Source organism: Oncorhynchus mykiss, chromosome 3 (assembly GCF_057628025.1).
Source record: "Oncorhynchus mykiss isolate SJ-2025 chromosome 3, ASM5762802v1, whole genome shotgun sequence".
In the NCBI taxonomy this organism is placed as follows: Eukaryota; Metazoa; Chordata; class Actinopteri; order Salmoniformes; family Salmonidae; genus Oncorhynchus; species Oncorhynchus mykiss.
In genome coordinates, this window is record NC_143024.1 from 66,166,309 (window position 1) to 66,191,297 (window position 24,989).

A 24,989-nucleotide genomic window follows, 5' to 3' on the forward strand; every position below is an offset into this window, starting at 1 on the left:
GACTGCACCAGATTTGACAGTTCTTGTTGTGAGACCAAGGCACCTGCAAGTTCCTGGACATTTCTGGGGGGAATGGCCCTAGCCCTCACCCTCCAATCTAACAGGTCCCAGACCTGTTAGATTGGCCATGGCAGAACACTGACATTTCAGTCTTGCAGGAAATCATGCACACAACCAGCAGTATGGCTGGTGGCATTATCATGCTGGAGGGTCATGTCAGGATGAGCCTGCATGAAGGGGATCACATGAGGGAGGAGGATGTCTTCCCTGTAACGCACAGCGTTGACATTGCCTGCAATGACAACAAGCTCAGTACGATGATGCTGTGACACACCGCCCCAGACCATGACGGACCCTCCACCTCCAAATCGATCTCGCTCCAGAGTACAGGCCTCGGTGTAACACTCATTCCTTTGACGATAAACGCGAATCCGACCATCACACCTGGTGAGACAAAACCGTGACTCGTCAGAGAAGAGCAATTTTTGCCAGTCTGGTCCAGCGATGGTGGGTTTGTGCCCATAGGCGATGTTGTTGCCGGTAATGTCTGGTGAGGACCTGGCTTACAACAGGCCTACAAGCCCTCAGTCCAGCCTCTCTCTGCCTATTGCGGACAGTCTGAGCCCTGATGGCGGGATTGTGCATTCTTGGTGTTACTCGAGCAGTTGTTGTTGCCATCCTGTACCTGACCCACAGGTTTGATGTTCGGATGTACCGATCCTGTGCAGGTGTCGTTACACATGGTCTGCCAATGTGAGGACGATCAGCTGTCTCCCTGTAGCGCTGTCTTAGGCGTCTCACAGTACGGACATTGCAATTTCTTGCCCCTAAAGTCCTCATGCCTCCTTGCACCATGCCTAAGGCACGTTCACGCAGATGTGCAGGGACCCTTGGCATCTTTCTTTTTGTGTTTTTCGGAGTCAGTAGAAAGGCCTCTTTTAGTGTACTAAGTTTTCATAACTGTGACCTTAATTGCTGTTAGTGTCTTAACGACTGTTCCACAGGTGCACGTTAATTAATTCATTATGGTTTATTGAACAAGAATGGGAAACAGTGCTTTTAACCCTTTACAATGAACGTCTGTGAAGTTGGATTTTTTTAATCATCTTTGAAAGACAGTGTCGTGAAAAAGAGACTTCTTTTTTTTGTTGAGTTACATATATATATATATATATACACACACACACACACTCTGCTCAAAAAAATAAAGGGAACACTTAAACAACACAATGTAACTCCAAGTCAATCACACTTCTGTGAAATCAAACTGTCCACTTAGGAAGCAACACTGATTGACAATACATTTCACATGCTGTTGTGCAAATGGAATAGACAACAGGTGGCAATTAGCAAGACACCCCCAATAATGGAGTGGTTCTGCAGGTGATAACCACAGACCACCTCTCAGTTCCTATGCTTCCTGGCTGATGTTTTGGTCACTTTTGAATGCTGGCGGTGCTTTCACTCTAGTGGTAGCATGAGACGGAGTCTACAACCCACACAAGTGGCTCAGGTAGTGCAGCTCATCCAGGATGGCACATCAATGCGAGCTGTGGCAAGAAGGTTTGCTGTGTCTGTCAGCGTAGTGTCCAGAGCATGGAGGCGCTACCAGGAGACAGGCCAGTACATCAGGAGACGTGGAGGAGGCCGTAGGAGGGCAACAACCCAGCAGCAGGACCGCTACCTCCGCCTTTGTGCAAGGAGGAGCAGGAGGAGCACTGCCAGAGCCCTGCAAAATGAACTCCAGCAGGCCACAAATGTGCATGTGTCTGCTCAAACGGTCAGAAACAGACTCCATGAGGGTGGTATGAGGGCCCGACGTCCACAGGTGGGGGTTGTGCTTACAGCCCAACACCGTGCAGGACGTTTGGCATTTGCCAGAGAACACCAAGATTGGCAAATTCGCCACTGGTGCCCTGTGCTCTTCACAGATGAAAGCAGGTTCACACTGAGCACATGTGACAGTCTGGAGACGCCGTGGAGAACGTTCTGCTGCCTGCAACATCCTCCAGCATGACCGGTTTGGCGGTGGGTCAGTCATGGTGTGGGGTGGCATTCCTTTGGGGGGCCGCACAGCCCTCCATGTGCTCACCAGAGGTAGCCTGACTGCCATTAGGTACCGAGATGAGATCCTCAGACCCCTTGTGAGACCATATGCTGGTGTGGTTGGCCCTGGGTTCCTCCTAATGCAAGACAATGCTAGACCTCATGTGGCTGGAGTGTGTCAGCAGTTCCTTCAAGAGGATGGCATTGATGCTATGGACTGGCCCGCCCGGTCCCCAGACCTGAATCCAATTGAGCACATCTGGGACATCATGTCTCGCTCCATCGACCAACGCCACGTTGCACCACAGACTGTCCAGGAGTTGGCGGATGCTTTAGTCCAGGTCTGGGAGGAGATCCCTCAGGAGACCATCCGCCACCTCATCAGGAGCATTCCCAGGCGTTGTAGGGAGGTCATACCGGCACGTGGATGCCACACACACTACTGAGCCTCATTTTGACTTGTTTTAAGGACATTACATCAAAGTTGGATCAGCCTGTAGTGTGGTTTTCCACTTTGAGTGTGTGACTCCAAATCCAGACCTCCATGGGGTTGATAAATTTGATTTCCATTGATAATTTTTGTGTGATTTTGTTGTCAGCACATTCAACTATGTAAAGAAAAATGTATTTAATAAGAATATTTCATTCATTCAGATCTAGGATGTGTTATTTTAGTGTTCTCTTTATTTTTTTGAGCAGTATATGTATATGAGCAGTATATGTGTGTGTGTACATACATGTCTATATATGGAAAGTAATTCATGAAGCCTAATTTAAAAAATATCATATGGGTATTTGCATAACATTTTGTGAAAGGAGGATGATCCAGGAGGATGATCTTGTCAACATGATGCAATTTTGACAAGTCATAAAGCCTGTCTTTGAATAGGACAACATTTTGACTTAACAGCAAGGTGAAGGTGCTCAAAACAGACCCATCCACACAGGTCAATTTTATCTAATGCATGGGGCCCTCCTGCTGTAGGGAAATAGTACACACATCTTAACCAGCCTACTGTGCTGAAGTCTGAGAAGGTGTGCTGCTGTCTGTGCACACCTAAGGGTCCAACTCAAGGTGTCATAACAAATCATACCGACTTTGGGAGCATCAATATCATGGTTTGCGTTTTCAACAACACAATAAATAGACTGTCAATCTCGACTGGAAAAGAATGCATCGCTCCCTACCTTGTAGGCATACCCAGTATCGACGGTTTGGCAATCTCCGAATGTCATTAAACTTTGGGGCGTTTGGTAATAGATGCCTCTTTCCATTCATCAAATGCCCACTGCACAGTTTGGATTGATATATGGATTTTATTTGACAGTTTAAAAAAACCTATATATACATACAGTACCAGTCAAAAGTTTGGGCACTTACTCATTCAAGGGTTTTTCTTTATTTGTACTATTTTCTACATTGTAGAATGAAGACAAACTATGAAATAACACATTTCAGTCTCCTCTGAACAGTTGATGTTCAGATGTCTCTGTTACTTGACCTCTGTGAAGCATTTATTTGGGCTGCAATTTCTGAGGCTGGTAACTCTAATGACCTTATCCTCTGCGGCAGAGGTAACTTTGGATCTTCCTTTCCTGTGGCGGTCCTCATGAGAGCCAGTTTCATGATAGTGCTTGATGTTTTTTGCGACTGCACTTGAAGAAACTTTCAAAGTTCTCTAAATTTAGCAGATTCTGACCATGTCTTAAAGTAATGAAGGACTGTCGTTTCTCTTTGCTTATTTGAGCTGTTCTTGCCATAATATGGACTTGGTATTTTATCAAATATAACACAAATATCAAATCTTCTGTATACCACCCCTACCTTGTCACAACACCACTGATTGGCTCAAATGCATTAAGAAGGAAGGAAATACCTCAAATGAACTTTTAACAAGGCACACCTGTTAATTGAAATGCATTCCTTATGAAGCTGGTTGAGAGAAGAGATGTTATCAAGGCAAGGGGTTGTTACTTAGAAGAATCTCATATAAAATATATTTTGATTTGTTTAACAGTTTTGGTTACTACATGATTCCATATGTGTTATTTCGTAGTTTGTTTTCAATATTATTCTACAATGTAGAAAATGGTAAACATAAAGAAAGTCTTGACTGGTACCGTGTGTATATGTATATAAAATCTATGTGTGTATATATGTGTGTGTATATATATATATATATATATATATGTGTACAAAGATTTTAAAACGTTACCAGGATTGAGCAATAAAGTTGGATTTATTTCTATTCTGGTCCCAATTCTTAATTTTTTTTTGCTTAAATAGGCCCCTTTTTTTTTTTACATAAATACCTATACAATTACATATGTAGACAGTTCAGAGAGAGAGACAAAAAAAGTTTATACCGTTCACACCTTAGCCAGCTTCTGACATTCTTTTTAAAGTGGTTATGGTCGGTATGGCTTTGAGTTGCTGTGTTAGCATGTTCCACTTAACAGCTCAGGTATATAAAAATGTGTTATCAGATAGACTTATATTTAAAACTGTGAATATTAGACTCTGGCTCTGGTGTTATACTGGTGGACATCTCTAACAAATAAAAAATAGTTGGGTAGGTACCTGGGGGCTGAGTCCGTGATAATTATGTGGACCAGACCAAGTTGTATTAATACTACTCGTTTTTCCACAGATATCCAGCCGAGCTGCTTAAAATGCTCGACATCCAAATGAGTATGAGGGGGAGTTTAAGTACAATTCTTACAAGCTTGTTTTGACTCGTCTGCTGTCCCCATAGGAGAACCCTTTTTGGTTCCAGGTAGAACCCTCTGTAGAAAGGGTTCTACATTCAAAAAATGTAGAACTAGGAATAGATATAGCCCTTGGTTCACTCCAGAACTGTCTGCCCTTGAACAGCACAAAAACATCCTGTGGCGTTTTGCATTGGCATCGAATAGCCCCCGTGATATGCAACTTTTTAGGGAAGTTAGGAACCAATATACACAGGCAGTTAGGAAAGCTAACATTAAAATTAGCATCCTGTAGTACAAACTCAAAAAAGTTCTGGGACACTGTAAAGTCCATGGAGAACAAGAACACCTCCTCCCAGCGGCCCACTGCACTGAGGCTTGGAAACACTGTCACTACTGATAAATCCACAATAATTGAGAATTTCAATAAGCATTTTTCTACGGCTGGCCATGCTTTCCACCTGGCTACCCCTACCCCGGTCAACAGCCCTGCGCTCCCCACAGCAACTCGCCCAAACCTCCCCCACTTCTCCTCCACCCAAATCCAGATAGCTGATGTTCTGAAAGAGTTGCATCTGGACCCCTACAAATCAGCCGGGCTAGACAATCTGGGCCCTCTCTTTCTAAAATGATCTGCCGAAATTATTGCAACCCCTATTACTAGCCTGTTCAACCTCTCTTTCATATCGTCTGAGATTCCCATAGATTGAAAAGCTGCCTCGGTCATCCCCCTCTTCAAAGGGGGAGACACTCTAGACCCAAACTGCTATAGCCCTAAATCTATTCTACCCTGCCTTTCTAAGGTCTTTGAAAGCCAAGTTAACAAACAGATTACCGACCATTTCGAATCTCACCGTACCTTCTCCGCTATGCAATCTGGTTTCAGAGCTTGTCATGGGTGCACCTCAGCCATGCTCAAGGTCCTTAACGATATCATAACCTCCATCTATAAGAGACATTACTGTGCAGCCGTATTCATCGACCTGGCTAAGGCTTTCGACTCTGTCAATCACAACATTTGTATTGACGGACTCAACAGCCTTGGTTTCTCAAATGATTGCCTCGCTTGGTTCATCAACTACTTCTCCGATAGAGTTCAGTATGTCAAATCGGAGGGCCTGTTGTCCGGACCTCTGGCAGTCTCTATGGGGGTGCTACAGGGTTCAATTCTCGGGCCGACTCTTTTCTCTGTGTACATCAATGATGTCGTTCTCGCTGCTGGTGATTATTTGATCCACCTCTACGCAGATGACACCATTCTGTATACCGCCGGCCCTTCGTTGGACACTGTGTTAACTAACCTCCAGATGAGCTTCAATGCCATACAACTCTCCTTCCGTGGCCTCCAACTGCTCTTAAATGCGAGTAAAACTAAATGCATGCTCTTCAACAGATCGCTGCCCGCACCCGCCCGCCCGTCCAGCATCACTGGACAGTTCTGACTTAGAATATGTGGACAACTACAAATACCTAGGTCTCTGGTTAGACTGTAAACTCTCCTTCCAGACTCACATTAAACATCTTAAAATCTAGAATCGGCTTCCTATTTCGCAACAAAGCATCCTTCACTCATACTGCCAAACATACCCTCGTAAAACTGACCATCCTACCGATGCTCGACTTCAGCGATGTCATTTACAAAATAGCCTCTAACACTCTACTCAGCAAACTGGATGCAGTCTATCACAGTGCCATCTGTTATGTCATCAAAGCCCCATATACTACCCACCACTGTGACCTGTATGATTTAATTTGCTGGCCCTCGCTTCATACTCATCACCAAACCCACTGGCTCCAGGTCATCTACAAGTCTCTGCTAGGTAAAGCTTGCCTTATTTCAGCTCACTGGTCACCATAGCAGCACCCACCCGTAGCACACGCTCCAGCAGGTACAGTGCCTTGCGAAAGTATTCGGCCCCCTTGAACTTTGCGACCTTTTGCCACATTTCAGGCTTCAAACATAAAGATATAAAACTGTATTTGTTTGTGAAGAATCAACAACAAGTGGGACACAATCATGAAGTGGAACGACATTTATGGGATATTTCAAACTTTTTTAACAATTCAAAAACTGAAAAATTGGGCGTGCAAAATTATTCAGCCCCCTTAAGTTAATACTTTGTAGCGCCACCTTTTGCTGCGATTACAGCTGTAAGTCGCTTGGGGTATGTCTCTATCAGTTTTGCACATCGAGAGACTGAAGTTTTTTCCTATTCCTCCTTGCAAAACAGCTCGAGCTCAGTGAGGTTGGATGGAGAGCATTTGTGAACAGCAGTTTTCAGTTCTTTCCACAGATTCTCGATTGGATTCAGGTCTGGACTTTGACTTGGCCATTCTAACACCTGGATATGTTTATTTTTGAACCATTCCATTGTAGATTTTGCTTTATGTTTTGGATCATTGTCTTGTTGGAAGACAAATCTCCGTCCCAGTCTCAGGTCTTTTGCAGACTCCATTAGGTTTTCTTCCAGAATGGTCCTGTATTTGGCTCCATCCATCTTCCCATCAATTTGAACCATCTTCCCTGTCCCTGCTGAAGAAAAGCAGGCCCAAACCATGATGCTGCCACCACCATGTTTGACAGTGGGGATGGTGTGTTCAGCTGTGTCTCTTTTACGCCAAACATAACGTTTTGCATTGTTGCCAAAAAGTTCAATTTTGGTTTCATCTGACCAGAGCACCTTCTTCCACATGTTTGGTGTGTCTCCCAGGTGGCTTGTGGCAAACTTTAAACTACACTTTTTATGGATATCTTTAAGAAATGGCTTTCTTCTTGCCACTTCCATAAAGGCCAGATTTGTGCAATATACGACTGATTGTTGTCCTATGGACAGAGTCTCCCACCTCAGCTGTAGATCTCTGCAGTTCATCCAGAGTGATCATGGGCCTTTTGGCTGCATCTCTGATCAGTCTTCTCCTTGTATGAGCTGAAAGTTTAGAGGGACGGCCAGGTCTTGGTCGATTTGCAGTGGTCTGATACTCCTTCCATTTCAATATTATCGCTTGCACAGTGCTCCTTAGGATATTTAAAGCTTGGGAAATCTTTTTGTATCCAAATCCGGCTTTAAACTTCTTCACAACAGTATCTCGGACCTGCCTGGTGTGTTCCTTGTTCTTCATGATGCTCTCTGCGCTTTTAACGGACCTCTGAGACTATCACAGTGCAGGTGCATTTATACGGAGACTTGATTACACACAGGTGGATTGTATTTATCATCATTAGTCATTTAGGTCAACATTGGATCATTCAGAGATCCTCACTGAACTTCTGGAGAGAGTTTGCTGCACTGAAAGTAAAGGGGCTGAATAATTTTGCACGCCCAATTTTTCAGTTTCTGAATTGTTAAAAAAGTTTGAAATATCCAATAAATGTCGTTCCACTTCATGATTGTGTCCCACTTGTTGTTGATTCTTCACAAAAATATAGTTTTATATCTTTATGTTTGAAGCCTGAAATGTGGCAAAAGGTCGCAAATTTCAAGGGGGCTGAATACTTTCGCAAGGCACTGTATATCTCATTGGTCACCCCCAAAGCCAATTCTTCCTTTGGCTGCCTCTCCTTCCAGTTCTCTGCTGCCAATGACGGGAACGAACTGCAAAAATCACTGAAGCTGGAGACTATTACCTCCCTCACTAGCTTTAAGCACCAGCTGTCAGAGCAGCTCACAGATCACTGCACCTGTACATATCTCATCTGTAAATAGCCCATCCAATCTATCTTATCCCCATACTGTATTTATTTATCTTGCTCCTTTGCACCCCAGTATCTATACTTGCACATTCATCTTGTGCACATCCTACCATTCCAGTGTTTAATTGCTATATTGTAATTACTTTGCCACCATGGCCTATTTATTGCCTTACCTCTCTTATCCTACCTCATTTCCACATGCTGTTTATAGATTTTTCTACTGTATTATTGATTGTATGTTTTGTTCATTCCATGTGTAACTCTGTGTTGTTGCATGTGTCGAACTGCTATGCTTTATCTTGGCCAGGTCGCAGTTGCAAATGAGAACTTGTTCTCAACTAGGTAAAATAAAAAACCTGCAACAAAGGTTTCTTCTATGGGGACAGCCGAAGAACCCTTTAAGGTTCTAGATAGCACCTTTTCTTCTAAGAGTGTAGCTTATTCTTTAGATGTGTGGAGCTTGCAAGAGTCTTTAGGGTGTCTATAGCTAGGTTTCCATCCAATTGGTGACAGATTTTCATGTGAATATTCTAAAATGCGCATTTTCCCATCAGACTTATGTTTCCATCTAATTGACTTGTTGCAGATAAGTCTGAGCATAAATTGCTTTTGCTGTTAAATGTTCATGTACCAAATAAAAAATACAAGAAGTCTATTGATCTAATGTCTAATGTCAATCTAATTAACATTTTTTTTAAATCCCAATTTTTTTAAATCATCAGTGTTTAAGCTAGAGATATGTGTTGTTTTTTGTATGGTATGCATCTAAATCTGAGCGCTGAGCTACAGCGCTGTTTGTCAGACCCGTTTGCGGTCCAAACACTTAACACACACCCTATCCCCTCAGCCCTCAAATTAAGTGGACACTTCTGAAGGCGTATCATGACGTCTGACGGGTATACACTTGCAGGGCAAGGGAGGAAGGAATGATTTTTAAATGGACCTCCGTTTGCCGGAAATTCGTCACTTGTTCATCCTGCGATGATTGTTTTTCAGCCACTGATAGCTTGTAGGTGCTTAATATGCGCCACAGTCAATTATGAGAGCATGTTTACTGATATTAAATATATCATTATTAATATACGCCTACTGTATGATAACTAGCAAATTAACTAACGTTAGCTTGCCTAGCTGAAACTTCTGAAGAAGGAAAAAGTTTTATTTCTACAATTTCCAAAAGATAACCAAACAAAAACGGATAAACTTTTTACAACACGTGTTTGTGCATAAGTAGCACAATTTCTAACTTATTTGTTTTTATTTACACTTGTATGTTGACTTCTCCATTTATGTTGTTTTTATGTTTTCGCTGACTTTTCTTAGCGGATGTACATTCGTTGCGAATTGAAGTATGGGGAGTTTCAGGCCCCGGAGTGAACATAATTGTACACTCGCAAAGCCAACTAAAAACGAGGGCTGAGGGGCTTACAATGCAAATTTCCCTTGCTTGGCTAATCATTTGAACCACCCTCCAAGATGGCGATGGGGATTCCCCCAAGGGCAATAGTCGAGGGTAAGTGGACGAGGGTGTGTCTTTTAAATGTTTGGACCGCCTGCAGGAGACATCCCGAAAATCGTTCTTCTTTCGAAAACTTCTCACGAAAACTGTAGCATACGAACGGTATGTTCTACTAACTAATATGAGCCCACTATGGAAAGACGAGACTCTCACGAAAACGATGGTGTTCTACGTTTTGCAAAGACTTGTCTGAAGGTAATCCATACAAATGTGCCAACAAAAAAATCAGGTTGGATATGAGTCCAAAAACCGAAATATTTCCTGAGCTTTCTTATAGCTCCTAGATATGGGTCAGACACTTTAAAACCTTATTCCTTATGATTTCTGTTACTTTATTTATAGACCTTATAAACTGTCGAGAGTAGACCCACAACCAGTCCAAGTGGAATTGAACATTCAAATCACGGGCCTTTTGCGCCGTTATTCAAATGACATTTTCACTGCTGCCTGGAGTATAATTTTGTACTCACTTGAAAACAATAATATAATTATTTATTGCATTGTGGTGTTCTAGTGTAGGTAGGATAATTGTGTTGTCCCTAAACAAGATCAAAAGGGAAGCTTTTTGAGCTGAGTGTCTCATGTCTTCACTGTTCTTTCATGCGCAACGGTCTTGTGGATTCATATTGAAAATTGATGCAGCTTTGAATGCTTTTCTGTGTGGTATGATTGCTAGTTAGTATATTGCAGATCTGGACAAACAAACCACCTGCCCCTATTGTCACGATGAATGGTGGATGGAGGGCAGGATTGACAGTTATATCGGCTGGTAGACTATATTCACCTGTGATATAGTGAAAGTTAGCACACGGAAAAGCGTTATGCGTATGGGAAGTACCGAAACATTTTGATATAAGCGAGGTGCATGCAAGCAGATGAGACAATTTGTCTAGGATGGAAGAAATTATGTCGTAAAACCAACAAAAGAGTGAATGTAAACCAGGGAAAAAAACTCACTACTTTCCCCTGTGCCCCGTTAAAAAACACACACAACCCTCCCCCAAAGCAAAAATAAAGTTTGACAACTGTGTATGCCTCATATGGTACTGTAATGGTCTGTAATGTTTAGTTGTGTGTGACAGTCATAACTGCAGTAGGCCACTGTGTGATATGACCCATACCACAGCTCCTACCTTTAAATGAGGCCTGTCTCACAAGTCTCATTTAAACTCTCAGGACTGAGTGTGTAGAAATGGGAAGTCTCATGCCAAAACATTCTTCCCTTGTGTTTTGTTCATTATAGAACCTCAATCAATACCCATGACCTTTTGTGTTAAATGCTGTGTCCACACACGACGAGTCTCATTTAAACTCTCAGGACTGAGTGTGTAGAAATGGGAACGTTTCATGCCAAAACATTCCTCCCTAGTGTTATGTTCATTACAAAACCTCAATCAATACACATGACATTTTGTGCTAAATGCTGTGTCCACACACTACTGTACTCAGAGTCCTGGCTGAACATCCCAAGAAAATCATATTAAAAACATGCTCAGAGTATTTGAATGGCCTGTCTCGGTCTCTATCATTCCCCTGTTGTCTAAATAAAGCTTAAACAATTACCTGAGGGAGGAATTCCACTCTCCTTGAAAAATGGAAGTTAGCAGTATGTTTTTTTTTGTTTGTGTTATCTGTCCTGAACTCAGTTTGATCCATGCTTATATTTTAGCTACAGTGTGGTTGTAATTAAAAATGTAGAAATACCAAAAGGGCTTCTGCTCCTGAATAATGAGTAACTGAGGGCCGTTGCTGGATTAGAACTAGCATTCTTGGGTGACGCAAACACTTCAAATAAGAAACAGTTTCATTAATCTGTAAACCCAGATTGTGCTGCTTTCTCCCCATGAGGCACACCAGCATTTCTTTCCCATTTGAGGTTATGCTCTGGCAAGGACTAAAATCTCAAATTGAACTATGTTTATATGCATGTTGGCATGTTGCAAAGCCGTGTCTTCTGTTATTTCTCAGTTCTGTTCCATTGGAACTCAGACCTTTTGAATCCTGTTTTTCATCATTACGTGACATCACTGAGTTTATCAAGCGTTCAATCAGAGATGCTGACAAGGCTGAGGTATGGACTTGGAGTGGAACATTGGAGCAGGAGGATGAGAAGGAAGAGGGAGGAGAAGGGGGTGAAGCTAAGTAGCTTAGGAGACAGAGCGTCTACCGCTGGTAGGGAATAAAACCATGACCCCATGGGGATGATGACAGCAGGGAAGAGAAATGTCAAGTGTTCCTCTCCTCCCTTTCAGAGCTGGCTTTGTGTGGCAGTCACCGCTGAGTCTCTCTTAGATTTATTACCCTCACAGGAGAAGCAAGTGGGCTCCCCGCTACTCTCTCTGGCACCCTACCTTACACGTATGGACATACAGTTTAAGTCAGTCTTCTGTATCCACTAGTGTAGGGTTCTTTACATTTGTTTTGGACACACTTTGCCCCACTCCAACAAGGCATACATCATTATTCCTGGGAGAAGGAATCAGATGACGTGCTAGAACCTGAATAATTCTCCCTGTTTGGCAAAGAGAATTCCTCTTAACGGGAGAGAATAATGAGAAATGGTGGAGGCGGGGACCGAGGTAGGCAGGATGAACAAGTGGAGATTGATGTTTTGCTTGTTTATAACTTTACAGTTGGCAGCTTTGCTTTGTTCTCACATCCAGTTGGACTCGTGAGACAGGTCCACCCACTTGTCATTGGACTGATGGGATTCATCTGGCGTAAGCTAAAGTATGTGTGGAGGGATCAGAAACAAAACCATGCCTTTTATGTAGTTGAGCTCAAGTGTAACATGATCAATACCTGCCTTTCTCTTTAAAAATGACTATCTACAACTCTTTGTATGGTTAGTCTTCCATATCGATAAGTCCATATTTTAAGATTGTGGGGCCCCACAATAACAGCAGCATTATTTATTTCACTCACTCAGTGAGCAGCAAAGCTGATTTTACAGCCCATTGGCTTTAATGCCTGTGTTATAAATCACATTTGACCTTATATAACAAAAAGCACAGCAGCACTGTTCGCTGCAGACAGACAGCCAATGGCTTCTCATTAGTGACCCAATGTCACCCAGGTAGTGAAGTAACGAAAAGAGACTCCTCTCTTCTATCACCACCTCTGTATTTAGATACAGCATATCTGCAGCCTAAATGACTCCCTATCCCTAGTTATAGTGCGCTACTTTTGACCAGTGCACTACATAGGGAATAGGGACACATGCTATATCTCTTCACAGTTGCCCTACTGGTCACAGCTGTTTGGGAGAGAGAGTTAGGACAATACTTTCAGAGTCCAGTCATTCAGTGAGCAGCCAGCCACATATCTGGGCCTTAACCGTAATGAAGTGTAGTTGTGGAGCCTGGCTGCTTGGCTGTTTCCCGTTGAAGCCATGCTTCAACTCTCTCTGAAGCCCCCTGTGTGTGCATATAGCAGCACTGCTTCAAGCGCTTAGCTGGCCGACTCATTGGGTACCGCTTGCTTTCTGATCCAAGTGAGCTGCGTGCTGCGTATTAAGAGAGTGCACACAGCTCACCAAAGTATGCGTACACACAGACACAACTGTCAATTTGTGACTTTGTTCTGCTTTTACAGTTTTTTCCTGTACTGTTATAATTGATATAAAGTTGAGTACCTTGGCACATGAAGGTTGACTGTCTTTGTAAATTCTCACTGAGTTAACATTTGAGTGAACTGTAGTTTATGCCGGTAAAATACCGCTATGAATGAGTGTCACACGCAAAAAAACATTGAAACAGGTGCCAATGGCTGAGTACGACAGGTAGCAATGAAAACCTGTTCACTGAAGTCTCATTGGAACTCCTGAAAGATTCAGGATGGGGCTTGTGACTATCATTGAGCTGCTTTAAGGGACAGGTGTAAGCTTAGCGGCTGGTGAATATTTTATCCCCCTATGGGCCCTGTTCAAAAGTAGTGCACTATAGGTAATAGGGTGCCATTTGGTACACAGCAGAGCATCGTTCAGTGAGCTTGGCAGCTCCCTGCATTAGCTTATTATTCATTATGCAGATCTGGGCTCACTCATTCTCCTGTCTGCCCAGCGCTGCTGCAGCACACTGTTCATTTATTGAGGACAGAAAACAAGGAGAGGCAGGATTTCTCTCTCTCAAAAGTTTGGACACACACCTACTCATTCAACATTTTTTCTTTATGTTTTACTATTTTCTATATTGTAGAATATTAGTGAAGACATCAAACTATGAAATAACATATGGAATCATGTAGTAACCAAAAGTGTTCAAACAATCTATTTAGATTCTTCAAACTAACCACCCTTTGCCTTTATGACAGCTTTGCACAATTTTGGCATTCTCTCAAACAGCTTCCCACTAAGCACAAACCAGATGGAATGCCATATCGCTGCAGAATGCTATGGGAGCCATGCTGGTTAAGTGTGCCTTGAATTCTAAATAAATCAATGACAGTGTCACCAGCAAAGCATCATCACACCACCCCCTCCATGCTTCACAGTGGGAACCACACATGCAGAGATCATCCGTTCACCTACTCTGCGTCTCACAAAGACACTTGGAACCAAAAATCTCACATTTGGGCTCATCAGACTAGAGGACAGATTTCCACAGGTCTTATGTCCCTTGCTAATTTTTCTTGGCCCAAGCAAGTCTTCTTATTATTGGAGTCCTTTAGTAGTGGTTTCTTTGCAGCAATTTGACCACGAAGGCCTGATTCGCACAGTCTCCTCTGAACAGTTGAGGTTGAGATGTGTCTGTTACTTGAACTCTGTGAAGCATTTATTTGGGCTGCAATTTCTGAGGCAGGTAACTCTAATGACCTTATCCTCTGCAGCAGAGGTAACTCTGGGTCTTCCTTTCTTGTGGCGGTCCTCATGAGAGCCAGTTTCATCATAGGGCTTGATGGTTTTTGTGACTGCACTTGAAGAAACTTTCAAAGTTCTCTAACTTTTCTGACCTTCATGTTTTAAAATAATGATGGACTGTCATTTCTCCTTGCTTATTTGAGCTGTTTTTTGCCATAATTTGGACTTGGTCAAATATTAGGCCAAATAGGGCCATCTTCTGTATACCACCCCTGCCTTGTCACAACACAACTGATTGGCTCAAATGCAGTAAGAAGGAAAGAAATTCCACAAATTAGCTTCCAGGTGACTACCTCATGATGCTGGTTGAGAGAATGCAAAGAGTGTGCAAAGCTGTCATCAAGGCAGAGGGTGGTTACTTTGAAGAATCTCAAATATAAAATATATTATAATTTGCTTAACACTTTTGATTACTACATGATTCTAATCTGCTATTTCAACATTTTGAGGTCTACACTATTATTCTACAATGTAGAAAATAGTAAAAATAAAGAAAAAGCCTTGAATGAGTAGGTGTGTCAACTTTTGACTGGTACTGATATATATATATGCACTACATGGCCAAAAGGATGTGGACACCCATTCAAATTAGTGGATTCTGATTTTTCAGCCACACCCATTTCTGACAGGTGAATAAAATCGAGCACACAGCCATGCAATCTCCATAGACAAACATTGGCAGTAGAATGGACTTACTGAAGAGTTCAGTGACTTTCAAAGTGGCACAGTCATAGGATGCCACCTTTCTAACAAGTTTGTCAAATTTCTGTACCTGCTAGAGCTGCCCCAATCAACTGTAAGTGCTGTTATTGTGAAGTGGAAACATCTACAGCTCAGCCATGAAGTGGTAGGACACACAAGCTCACAAAACGGCACCGCCAATTGCTGAAGCGTGTAGTGAGTAAAAATCGTCTGTCATCTGTTTCAACACTCACTACCGAATTCCAAACTGCCTCTGGCAGCAACATCAGCACATGGACTGTTCGTCGGGCTTCATGAAATGGGTTTACATGACCGAGCAGCCGCACACAAGCCTAAAATCACCATGCGCAACGCCAAGCGTCGGCTAGAGTGGTGTAAAGCTCACCGCCATTGGACTCTGGAGCAGTGGAAACGCGTTCTCTGGAGTGATGAATCACACTTCAACATCTGGCAGTGCAATGTTCGAATCTGGTTTTGGCAGAGTGCCAAATGTGAAGTTTAGTGGAGGAGTAATAATGGTCTGGGGCTGTTTTTCATGGTTCAGGCGAGGCCCCTTAGTTCCACTGAAGGGAAATCTTAATGCTACAGCATACAATTATATTCTAGACGATTCTGTGCTTCCAAATTTGTGGCAACGGTTTGGGGAAGGCCTTTTCCTGTTTCAGCATGACAATGCCCCCATGCACAAAGCGAGGTCCATACAGAAATGGTTTGTCGAGATCGATGTGGAAGAGCTTAACTGGCCTGAGCAGAGCCCTGACCTCAACCCCATCGAACACCTTTGGGATGAATTGGAACGCCGACTGCGAGCCAGGCCTAATCGCCCAACATCAGTGCCTGACCTCATTAATGCTTGTGGCTGAATGGAAGCAAGTCCCCGCAGCAATGTTCTAACGTCTAGTGGAAAGACTTCCCAGAAGAGTGGAGGCTATTATGGCAGCAAGGGGGGGACCAACTCCATATGAATGCCCATGATTTTGGAATGAGATGTTCGATGAGCAGGTGTCTATAAACTTTTGGCTATGTAGTGTATCTCTGTTTGTCACAGAGTTTCTCTCTCTCTCTGGATCTCTCTCTCTCTCTGGTGCTTGTGTTTGTGTGGAGCTGAATGTGCCCAACGCTGCTTCTTAACACGGTGCTAAGAGAGGATCATTCATGAGGGTTGCCAGGGTGGCCAATGGACCAAATCCATTAGTCATTATGCTGCTTAAAGCTGCTTCTCCCTGTAAGGTCCAATATGTAGCCTGCGTTGCATCTGAAATGGTACTCTATTCCCTATATAGGTCACTTATTTTTCCCAGGGCCCCACAATGTAGGCAATAGGGTGCCATTTTGGATGCACGCCATCCTTATCTTATCACTGCACCTCTGGCTACTGCTACTCCCCATGTTATAGTCTGCAGTGTCTCAAGTAAGTGTACTCCACCCTGGTGTGATTGAGCTGTAGCCTGACTTACTTTGTGTAGCCTAGCATAGCCTTATCTCTTCTCTGCACCTCTGTCTACTCTCTTCTCCGGTAACTGTGTCGGGTGAGAAAAGAGATCCTTCTCAAAGCCCAGAGCGAGATATCTGATCCACTTGACTGGTTTCCAGTCTAGTTTTTCCAAACTCCATTCCCCGAGTACTCCCAACAGTACATATTTTTGTTGTGGCCCCGGACAAGCACACCTGATTCAACTTGTCAACTAATCATCAAGCCCTTGACAAGTTGAATCAGGTGTTTTTGTCCGGGGCTACAACAAATATGTGTGCTGTTGGGGCTATTCGAGGACCGGAGTTGGGAAACACTGCTCTAGTCTATTGCCCCCAAGTGTTTATCCAGACACCTGGACATGGGAACAATACAGGTGTATTTATTTCTCCCTGGGTTGTACTAGGCAGGAAACATGAACACAAATGTTCTGTCAGTCAGGGTAATTCAGTGTTTTGTCCACCATGCACAGCAAGCTGAATTTTCAACAAAGCTTTGTGAGTCACTCTACCTTGAATTGATCTGGCACCCACCCCTCAAAAGTGCCTTGTGTGAGCAAATTGTAGTGTCATCTTAATTAATGTGTAGGTGTATTCATGTAGGGACCATAAAAATGTACTGAAAATGAATGCCTCATTTCTCGCAGGACTCCAAAGCTTATGGATATATGTGTCTGTGAATGTTGCAAAGAGATCTTTAAAGAGGAGCACAGACAGGGCTCCTGGCAGCTAGGGACCGGGAACATTGTGTAATTGTATTCTTCCACCGTCATCCACCTCTCCTTCTCCTCTGTGTCTCTCTCTGTTGTGTGTTTGTGTCGTGAGGTGTCTCATCCAGTGGTGGGAACAACCCCATTTCTCAGTCTGTCTCTCTGTACTCATCATGTAGTGTAGCATGTTGCAGCCCAGAAAGAAAATCTCAGACTGACAGCTCTTTTATTTTTGTACTCTGAATCTTAATCTATTGTGTACAGCAGAGAGTGGCTGCAGGCTTCTGTTCAGTCAAACGTCTGCCACTGTCGTGTTGAAACAATTACATTTGCCTGATGCTGAGTTATGAATTTAATCACTTCCAAGTGTCATCGTAAAATGTTGCAGTAGTCACAACATTATTATATAGGCTACCTGCTCACTTATCTGAAATGGGCAGAGAAGCTTTGTAGAGGCTGTGGGTGGGTTGCATGCATAGGTAGTCGGGTGTCCATTGTCCATCCCCCAACAAATTGTGCGGAATTAGAATGGCGAGAGAGAGAGGGGCAAGCAGTCTGTTTAACTGCTTGCTGCTGCAGGCATATTGGGGATGTGGAAGGTGTAATGGATGTCAGTGATCTATCATCAGCAATGCACAGAGAGGTGACAGATCAGTGCCACGTTAATTACCATAACACATAGGGTAGACATCACAGAGATCTAATTTGTGCTGTGTGTGAGAGAGAGGGAGAGAGAGAGGCGTTAATGGGGTCATTAACTTCGTCATTGTGCAGTTTTTATGACCTCTTCATAACGGCAGGCCTATAAAATGTAAAACCAATTAAAATGGATTAGAATGTATTTTCTCGCATATAAATGGCAGCTCTCAAGCAGTCATATGTTTGCCATTTGACTCTTGGAATTACCTCATTTGAAAGACAGTATCTCATTCAAATGACTTAGTATCGAGTTTGAATACTTTTTAACTATGCCGTTCAAGCGAAATACTAAGCTGTTTTAACGAGATGCTATGTCTTTTAAACAAGATAATTGGTATTTAGTCTAATATGGCCTAATTTGTTATGCAGCTTGTCAGACCAAGCAACCATTCATTCACTGATTCCATCCATTGATATGATTGACAGTTCTTTGATAGACCAAAGCAGGGCTGTTGAATACCCGAGCATGTAAGTGGGCGAGTGTGGATCGAGGATCAGTGCTAATTGAGCAGATTTTTAAATGTGTATTGTGCTATTTTGGGGTGGAATTGGAGAAAGAAAACAAGTAGACTGCCAGTACAGTGCAATAAACCTTAGTGAACTATTTACAGAAAATATATACAAAATAATCCATATAGGAGCAAATCAACCTAAATATCAGGACGCACAAACTGCAAAGCGTTTCGACTATTAATTCATATGCACGTTGCATCTGAAACTTTAGAGATTGCACACACAGTGTGTTTAGGGTTCCATCTATGTTCATTATACCTGCGCTTATTGACTCAGTTGTGGATACGTATAGTACTACAGACTACTGCATAGACATATCCAAGTTAAAGAAATAATGTCAGGAATAATGTTACCCGCACTGAGAATCAAGCCCTTAAATCAAGCCCTTAAATCTCCCAAATAACACATCTGTAGTCATCCTCCTAGCATACAAGGGAGGCGCTGTTACTGTACATGACTACGCTGTCTATAATACTGAAGTACTCAGGCAACTGATTGATCAGCAGTTCTATAAGAGACTAACTACAAACCCCACAAAACAGCTTTTGGCTGTAATCAAACAGACTGTCATCAAGGGCATGCACAATGGCGATATCACCAAAAGAAAACATATACATTATATACATTATTGGTGTATATAAACCGCTCTATGCCGGTAATTTGCGATATCAGATTAGGCAGAAGGCATGAAGATCTCTGCTCAGCTTCAAATGCCCTGATTGATAAATATGTTCCTGTGTATTGTGACACTTATTTACCAAAGACACAGTTAGACATTACTTAAACTTCTTCTTGCTCATAACTCCACACGTTGTCCAAATAATCTGTGTGCACCTCAGAATCTTTTGTCCTGTAGGTGACTTTTGACTATAGCTTGAACTATTTGAAATAGCCTAATAGGCCCGTGTCAGCCTGCTCAGAATTTTACGGTAGTAATACTTTAATAGGGCTCCCGAGTGGCGCAGCGGTCTAAGGCACTGCATCTCAGTGCTAGAGGCAACACCACTACAGAACCTGGTTCAATTCTAGGCTGTATCATAACTGGCCGTGATTGAGTGCCATAGGGCGGTGCACAATTGGCCCAGTGTCTTCTGGGTTAGGGTTTGAACGGGGTAGACAGGCATTGTAAATAAGAATTTGTTCTTAACTGACTTGCCTAGATAAATAAATGCAAATATTATTTATTATAACTGCTACTACTGCATGAGGCTATAAAACTGCATGCCACAGCAAGTTGATCATGGCAATCAAATTAGGCATTTCTCATCGGCGCTATTGACAATCAGATAGCTTCCTTACATTTCAGTAAACCATTAGCCAACACTTCAATGATTAAACAAAGTGTCTTCAGGAAAGTTGACTCTTCATTTTGTCATCTTAAATTAATTTTTTCCTGTTAATGTGAACTGTAGGCTATAAAAAGTTGAACCTTTTAATTGAAGGCCTATCACAAACCTCTTTGTAGGCGATTCTGGTAGGCTAATAAAAGCATGTTGTTAACAGCATAAATCAGCCTATTATCTCTGAAGTTCATTCATTTATTGGTGATTGATACTTTAACTGTACATTTAAGCTTCTGTTAGAGCTCACATAGGCTACTTTTCTGCAAGAGCGTGTGAGATAACTAGTCCTACTGTTAAGTGCAGACTAAGCAATTCCCTTATGATATCACGTTCCCTAACTACACAGGCGGCGTATCCGTAAGGCTAAGGTAAATTTAAATATTTGCCAAAATTATATAGCCCAATCCTGTCTATACAAAAATAAGATCATGCTTTAGTAGTCTATTTTGAACGATTTGGTGTCACGTGTAAATTGGAGACAGGCACAGTAATGGCCAGGCTCTGAGGGGTGGCCAGTCCTCTTCTGGCTGTGCGGGGTGGAGATTATAAGAGCACATGCCCATTTAAGGCCAGATTGTTCTTCAAGATGTTCAAACGTTTATAGATGTCCAGCAGGGTCAAATAATAATCACAGTGGTTGTAGAAAAATGAGGATTCAGAGGTCGAGACAGCAGGTGTGGTAGAGAGAGCGAGTCGAAAACAGCAGGTCTGGGATGAGGTAGCACGTCCGGTGAACAGGTCAGGGTTCCTAGTTGCAGGTAGAACAGTTGAAACTGGAGCAGCAGAACAACCAGGTGGACTGGGAACAGCCAGGAGTCCTGAGGCCAGGTAGTCCTGAGGCATGATCCTATGGCTTAGGTCCTCCGGGTGGGAGAGGGGGAGAGAGAGCGAATTAGAGGTAGCATACTTAAATTCACACAGGACACCAGATAAAACAGGAGAATTACACCAGATATAACAAACTGACCCTATTCCCCTGGCACATAGACTCTTGAAGCATAGATACTGGAGGCTGAGACAGGGGTGGGTAGGGGGATATTGTGGCTCCTCCGGACAGGGCCAACCAGGCAGGATATAAAACCACCCACTTTGCCAAAGCAAGCCCCCACACCATTAGAGGGATATCAGCACACCACCAACTTACTACCTACCCTGAGACAAGGCTGAGAATAGCCCACGAAGATCTCCTCCACCGCACAAGTCCGAGAGGGTGCAAAACCAGACAGGAAGATCACGTCAGTGACTCAACCCACTCAAGTGACGCACCCCTTCAAGTGATGGCATGGAAGAGCACTAGTAAGCCAGTGACACAGCCCCTGTAATAGGGTCAGAGGCAGAGAATCCCAGTGGAGAGACCAGGTAGCACGGCCAGGCAGAGGCAGCAAGGGCAGTTCGTTGCTCCAGTGTCTTGCCGTTCACCTTCACACCCCTGGGCCAGACTACACTCAATCATAGCACCTACTGGAGAGATGAGTCTTCAGTAAAGACTAAAAGGTTGAGACCGAGTCTGCATCTCTCATATGGATAGGCAGATCATTCCATAAAATGGAGCTCTAAATCAAATCAAATGTATTTGTCACATGCACATGGTTAGCAGATGTTAATGCGAGTGTAGTGAAATGCTTGTGCTTCTAGTTCCGACAAGGCAGTAATAACCAACGAGTAATCTAACCTAACAATTCCACAACTACTACCTTATACACACAAGTGTAAAGGTATGACTGAGTGATGGGACAGAACGGCATAGGCAAGATGCAGTAGATGGTATAGAGTACAGTATATACATATGAGATGAGTAATGTAGGGTATATAAACATAAAGTGGCATAGTTTAAAGTGGCTAGTGATACATGTTTTACATAAAGATGGCAAGATGCAGTAGATGATATAGAGTACACTATATACCCTACATGACTCATCTCATATGTATATGTATGTAGACATTATATTAATTGGCATTGTTTAAAGTGGCTAGTGATACATTTTTTACATCAATTCCATCAATTTCCATTATTAAAGTGGCTGGAGTTGAGTCAGTATGTTGGCAGCAGCCACTCAATGTTAGTGTTGGCTGTTTAACAGTCTGATGGCCTTGAGATAGAAGCTATTTTTCAGTCTCTCGGTCCCAGCTTTGATGCACCTGTACTGACCTCGCCTTCTGGATGATAGCGGGGTGAACAGGCAGTGGCTCGGGTGGTTGTTGTCCTTGATGATCTTTATGGCCTTCCTGTGACATCGGGTGGTGTAGGTGTCCTCGAGGGCAGGTAGTTTGCCCCCGGTGATGCGTTGTGCAGACCTCACTACCCTCTGGAGCAGGCGGAGGGGGAGGAGCAGTTGCCGTACCAGGCGGTGATACAGCCCGCCAGGATGCTCTCGATTGTGCATCTGTAGAAGTTTGTGAGTGCTTTTGGTGACAAGCCGAATTTCTTCAGCCTCCTGAGGTTGAAGAGGCGCTCCTTCGCCTTCTTCACAATGCTGTCTGTGTGGGTGGACCAATTCAGTTTGTCTGTGATGTGTACGCCGAGGAACTTGAAACTTACTACTCTCTCCACTACTGTCCCGTCGATGTGGATAGGGGGGTGCTCCCTCTGCTGTTTCCTGAAGTCCACAATCATCTCCTTTTGTTTTGTTGACCACACTCTGAGGGCCCTCACCTCCTCCCTGTAGGCCGTCTCGTCGTTGTTGGTAATCAAGCCTACCACTGTAGTGTCGTCCGCAAACTTGATGATTGAGTTGGAGGCGTGCATGGCCACGCAGTCGTGGGTGAACAGGGAGTACAGGAGAGGGCTCAGAACGCACCCTTGTGTTGCCTCAGTGTTGCGGGGTGGAGATGTTGTTACCTACCATCACCTCCTGGGGACAGCCCGTCAGGAAGTCCAGTACCCAGTTGCACAGGGCGGGGTCGAGACCCAGGGTCTCGAGCTTGAGGACAAGTTTGGAGGGTACTATGGCGTTAAATGCTGAGCTGTAGTCAATGAACAGCATTCTTACATAGGTATTCCTCTTGTCCAGATGGGTTAGGGCAGTGTGCAGTGTGGTTGCGATTGCGTCGTCTGTGGATCTATTGGGCGGTAAGCAAATTGGAGTGGGTCTAGGGTGTCAGGTAGGGTGGTGATATGGTCCTTGACTAGTCTCTCAAAGAACTTCATGATGACGTAAGTGAGTGGTACGTTGCGGTAGTCGTTTAGCTCAGTTAACTTAGCTTTCTTGGGAACAGGAACAATGGTGGCCCTCTTGAAGCATGTTGGAACAGCAGACTGGGATAAGGATGGATTGAATATGTCCGTAAACACAACAGCCAGCTGGTCTGCGCATGTTCTGAAGACGCGGCTGGGGATCCCGTCTGGGCCTGCAGCCTTGCGAGGGTTAACACGTTTAAATATTTTACTCACCTCGGCTGCAGTGAAGGAGAACCCGCAGGTTTTGGTAGTGGGCCATGTCAGAGGCACTGTATTGTCCTCAAAGCGAGCAAAAAAGTTATTTAGTCCGTCTGGGAGCAAGACATCCTGGTCCGCGACGGGGCTGGTTTTCTTTTTGTAATCCGTGATTGACTGTAGACCCTGCCACATACCTCTTGTGTCTGAGCCGTTGAATTGCGACTCTACTTTGTCTCTATACTGACACTTAGCTTGTTTGATTGCCTTGCGGAGGGAATAACTACACTTTTTGTATTCGGTCATGTTTCCGGTCACCTTGCCCTGGTTAAAAGCAGTTGTTCGTGCTTTCAGTTTCGCTCGAATGCTGCCATCAATCCACGGTTTCTGGTTTGGGAATGTTTTAATCGTTGCTGTGGGTATAACATAGCCGATGCATCACCGATCTCTCTATAGGAGAAAGCCTCCAGCTGTTTGCTTAGAAATTCTAGGGACAGTAAGGAGGCCTGCGTCTTGTGACCGTAGCGTTTGTGTAGGTATGTACGGCAGGACCAAATCGGAGAGATGGGTAGGAGCAAGCCCATGTAATGCTTTGTAGGTTAGCAGTGAAACCTTGAAATCAGCCCAAGCCTTAACAGGAAGCCAATGTAGAGAGGCTAGCACTGGAGTAATATGATCCAATTTTTTCTAGCAGCCATGTTTAGCACTAACTTAAGTTTATTTTTATGCTTTATCCACATAGCTGGAGAGTAGAGTATTTCAGTAGTCTAATCTAAAAGTGACATGGATGAGCTTTTCTGCATAATTCTTGGACAAAACGTTTTGGAGTTTTGCAACATTACAAAGATGGAAAAAAGCTGTCCTTGAAATATTCTTGATATGTTCGTCAAAAGAGAGATCAAGGTCCAGAGACGCAGAGGTCCTTCACAGTTTTATTTGAGACGACTGTACAACCATCAAGATGAATTGTCAGATCCAACAGGAGATCTCTTTGTTTCTTGGGACCTAGAACTGTCATCTCTGTTTTGTTCGAGTTTAAAAGTAAAACATTTGTCTCCATCCACTTCCTTATGTCTGAAACACATACATCCAGGGAGGGCAATTTTGGAGCTTCACCATGTTTCATCGAAATGTGTTGTCCACATAGCAGTGAAAGCTGACATTGTATTTTCGAAAGACATCACCAAGAGGTAGAATATATAGTGAAAACAATGAAAAATGGAACCTTGAGGAACACCAAAACCTACAATTGATTTGTCAGAGGACAAAACATCCACAGACAAAACATACACTGATATCTTTCAGACAGATAAGATCTAAACCAGGTAAGACCTTGTACGTGTAGACCAATTAGGG

The 24,989-nt window shown here is 43.4% G+C and overlaps 1 protein-coding gene across 1 annotated transcript in view; it reads left to right on the forward strand.

The window, feature by feature from the left end:
• LOC110520210 (receptor activity-modifying protein 1) overlaps positions 1 to 24,989 on the forward strand; it is a 73,571-nt gene that overhangs the window by 1,234 nt on the left and 47,348 nt on the right. The gene's annotated exons all lie outside the window — the stretch shown is intronic.